Raw genomic sequence first — 4,563 nt, 5'->3', positions numbered from 1 at the left:
ATTAGGTGAAAAAAAGTTCACTAAGCAACTAGACATTCACACTGACACCAGCAAATCAGGTCCCAAATTACCTGCTAATTGCAAAAGGATTTCAGAGATACAACAATCAAAGGCAGTGCCTGGTACTTGATTGGATCTTGGTTTAAAGAAAACAGCTATAAAGGATATTTGGGAGAAAATTATAGAAATTTGAATGTGAGCTGGCTACTCAATGATATCAAGGAGACTATGACTAATTTTGTTAAGGTGTGATAATCCTTCAGTAATGTATTTTGGAGAGAATCCTTATTTGGGAAGATGCATATGGTAGTATCTAGCAATGAAGTACAAACGTTCAAATTATTGAGAAAAAATCATATATATCCATATAGATAAAGCAAATATGTTAACAACATACCTATGTTGTGGGTATATAAAAGTATTCACTGTAGAACTCTTTCTTGTTCTCTGTATGCTTGAACATGCTCATAGTAAGGTTTTTTAAAAAATAAATTCTAGTTTAATTAAGGTCTCTGTTAAAAACATGGAACGCTTCACGAATTTGCGTGTCATCCTTGCGCAGGGGCCATGCTAATCTTCTCTGCATTGTTCCAATTTTTAGTATATGTGCTGCCGAAGCAAGCACCATAGTAAGGTTTTCAAACTGTGTTGCTTTACCGTTAAGAAATTACTTTTGTGAAATATGAATTTTCATTTTCACTTTCACTTTCAATTATGGTTTGCTTAATTTTATTTATCTATTTTGTTTTAGGATATTTTTTTTCCTATGGGTGCAGGGTATTAGGCTGACTCTGTGTTTACATGATTGTTTTAATTTTTGACACCTAGATTTCCAATGCCTCTTCTGTTTTGGCCTGCCATGGTCCAGGTGTCTTCTGTAACTGCATTTTCATTTCAGTTGCTGAGGTCTACACGAGTAAATAGGATGCTTATTGATATAACTCTTCTCACTGGCATTGGGTAGGCCAACATGTATTTTTTCCCAACTTGCCCTCCTGTGATATTACCTTTCAAGAGGACAACTTTGTGTGTATATCGGGGGAAGGGGAGGTGAAGACGCAGGAATGGTGGCGAATAACCAGGCTTCAGTAATATCTAAAATGACTATTTCTTGCAGTAAACTGAAACTAAAATAAGTCTTATACAGCTAGTGGACATGTAAACTGGTATAACCTTTCTGGAGGGCAATATGGTAATATGTCTTAAAAGCTTTAATATTATACATACACTTTGATATTTCAATTTATACAATTTGCACTAAGGAAATAGTAACGGATAGTGTTCATTGAGGCATGAACATCTTTATGGTAAGAACCAGAAATCAACCTAAATATCTAACAATAACTAAATTAGCATACATCTCCTGTTACAGACTGAGTTGTGTCCCCCCAAAACTCATAGGTGGAAGCTCTCAGCCCCAATGTGACTGTATTTGGAGATGGGGCCTTTAAGGAGATAATTAAGGCTAAATGAGGTCCTAAGAGTGGGGCCCGGATCCAATAGGACTGGTGTCCTTTTAAGAAGTAGCAATACCAGGGGTGTGCACACCAGAGAAAAGGCCACGTGAAGACACAAGAGGGCAGCTGTCTGCAAGCCAAGGAGAAAGTCCTCACAAGAAACCATCCTTGCTGGCACCTTGATCCTGGACTTCTACCTTCAGAACTGCAAGAAAATAAATTTCTGTTGTTTAAACCATGCAGTCTGTGGTATTCTGTTACAGCAGACCTAGTAGCCTAATACATCCCCAAAAGGAATAATAATGATGATGGCAATACAAATAGATGCCTATATAGTGCTTACTATGTATCAGGCAGAGTTCTACCTGCTATGCAAATATTAATTGATTTAATCTACACAGGAACATTATAGAGGGTTCTTTTATTATTTCTATTTTATACATGAGAAAATTGAATTACATAGAGGTTATGTAATTTACCCATAGCCATACCGCTGGTAAGTAGGACTTGAACTTAGGCAGTCCTCCAGAGACCTTGCTCTAAAACACAAATTCTACATCTTTAAGAAAACATTAAAAAATATGGTATAAATGGGTATTTAACTGAAAATAAAGATGATATTAGGTATTTTTTAAAGTAGTTTAAAATATACACAGTGATACGTATAATTTCTTATCAGTACATACATGTAACTAATGGTCCACATATATACGTATATCTTCCAAAAATTATCTGTGGCCATCTCTGAGTGATAGAAGTAACAACTCTTTTTTTTTCTCTTTTCCTTTTCTGTCTACTATATATTTCATATAATATATCTATGTTTAGTTCCATTTTAAATATATTATAACACATTTGCTTAGAGTGGGATGTTTAAGTAATTAAGTAAAGAAGCAGGGTAAGGAATGATGTGAAAGAAATTAATCCCCCTAGATGGAAGGGAGTAAATATCAAAAACAACGTTTTGAGGAGTGGGGTAGAATCTGAATGACGGCCAGGAAGGCTTAGTCAGAGACACCATATTTTGGTTTGTTGAGCATCCAAGGTGGGAACTGAAATCAGCAATCTGCGGATCTTGGATTTCAACCGATATGGTCAATTTATTAATTTGTCACCATTTCTATTGACTAGTTTAGGATTTATGATTTGACTAAATCCCTTGAATAAAATCACAAATGCTGTGTGAATTAATGACAAAGGAGACAAGTAGGAATATCGTAGCTGTTACAATTGTTACTACATGCCTGTGCTCCCAGATATGGAAAGTAGAGTGACATTTATATGTGACCTGGATAAGACACCATTTAGAGACGTTTGATCATAGCTCAGGAGCTGGCAAACAAATGGAGGGCACAGGAAGCCTTGGGGCCCAGGGAACCCTTATGGGGGGCAGGGGGAGTTTGGTAGTGGGAGGGAAGGTTGGCTTGCCTGGGGGCATTTAAGAAATAGAAAATGAAAGTAATTTCAACTGGCAAGGATCTGATAATCAGAGAAAACTAGTCCTGCTGTGCAAGTCACATATCCCCTTGGTGCTCAATTATGGCTATCTATAAAAATATTATGGGTCATATCCCTTCATGAGGAACTTGAAGGAAGGTACAAGATCTTTCAGTGGGCTGGAATTTACTGTAATCAACATCGTTCGAAATCTCATTGCCAGTACTTCTAGGTCATTTCCCTAGGGTCAAGGGCTGGACATAAAACAAAGCTGGGGCCAAATTCCCTCAAAGATGAGGAAGTTCATTAAAGTTGCCCAAGCACGCAGACCAAGGCAGCAATGCACTCTTGCAGAAGCCAATCCTCTTTCCCCTTTGACATTTCCCTTTTGGTTTTTCTTACCCTCCAGAGAATTGGGCCGATTACAATCTCTTGTAATTTTTTTTTCTTAGGACAATCATATTTTACTCCTTATTTGTGCTACACTAGCTAGTGCCACTGTGTTATATTTCTTTTCCAGTTCGCATTATGTCATACAGCCAGGTGTTAGATGTTTTCATTATCACAAGACTGGTAAAAGAACACTGACTGTACTGATGTTATATATATATGGCACACATATATAAATATATGAGAAAATTTCAGTATAACAAGACCAGCAAAGTACTATTACCGTGGGCCATTGGTCAGAGCACAGAGATATTTTCATTGGACTACATTTTGGGTTTCAGTGTTATTCATAATAATAGTATTTGTCTTATAATAATAATGTATAAACCCCCTATAGTATCATAAAAAGCAACATTTTCCAGTGAAGGAACTGAACTGAAAATATAAATGTGAGTCTGAAGCTTCTATAGCACCAAAAGCTGCTTGTGTGTATGTTACTCAACTACAAAAGTTAGTTCTCAATGGTGAATGTTTAACAGAATTCCAGAGAATATCAAGGGAGCTTCCCCTATTTATTCATTAAACACATTAGCACTTACTATGTGCAGGGTGTCATTCTAGGGTATCATAAGAATGAATAAAAAAAGAGACAAATTTCTGCCTTTATGAAGATAACACTCTAGTAAATAACTAGTAAATAAATCTGGAAAATAAATAAGATAAATAAGAAACTATATTCTATGTTAGAGAGAGACATATAATAAGGGAAGTAATACTAGAAGGATTTTCTTAGTGAGGGAGGGAGTTGTAATTTTAGAGAGAGTATAAACAGCCTTTGGCAGGAAAGAGCTCTCTACAGCAGCCCCTTTTGTCTTGTCACTAACCTTAAACCGGGCACCCCCATGCTGTACTCATCTCCAGCCCAAGCACACCTTTTAAATCATTTGATCACACCTTGCCTAATCTCTTGGTTCTTTCCATAGATCAAAGAAGTAGAAATAAGCTAGAAATAACCCTAGCTTCCCCTTCAGTAATCTTGTGAACAAACTATGCGAACGAGATAACATCTAAAGAAAAATCACGAGTCGACAAGCCTGCACACAGTGGGGGATTACGACGACCCTGACCCCCATCTCATCGACTGAGATTACTTCCCCTTTTCCCTTTAAAAACTTTCATGGCCGAGCAGAATCTTCGGACGTGGTTTTGGGGGGATTCTGAGTCCACCATCTCCCCAGATTGCTAGCATTCTGATTAAAAGCAATTTTCCTTGCTACCA

The 4,563-nt window shown here is 37.1% G+C and overlaps 1 non-coding gene across 1 annotated transcript; it reads right to left on the bottom strand.

The window, feature by feature from the left end:
- Window positions 1-517: 517 nt before the first annotated feature.
- On the bottom strand, window positions 518-625 carry LOC133078897 (U6 spliceosomal RNA). Its single transcript, XR_009697968.1, has one exon. It is a non-coding gene; the product is annotated as a U6 spliceosomal RNA (small nuclear RNA).
- Window positions 626-4,563: the final 3,938 nt, after the last annotated feature.

The sequence above is a fragment of the Eubalaena glacialis genome, chromosome 1 (assembly GCF_028564815.1).
Source record: "Eubalaena glacialis isolate mEubGla1 chromosome 1, mEubGla1.1.hap2.+ XY, whole genome shotgun sequence".
NCBI classification, from domain to species: domain Eukaryota; kingdom Metazoa; phylum Chordata; class Mammalia; order Artiodactyla; family Balaenidae; genus Eubalaena; species Eubalaena glacialis.
The sequence above is the reverse complement of the archived record's forward strand: the minus strand, read 5'-3'. Positions and strand labels throughout refer to the sequence as shown.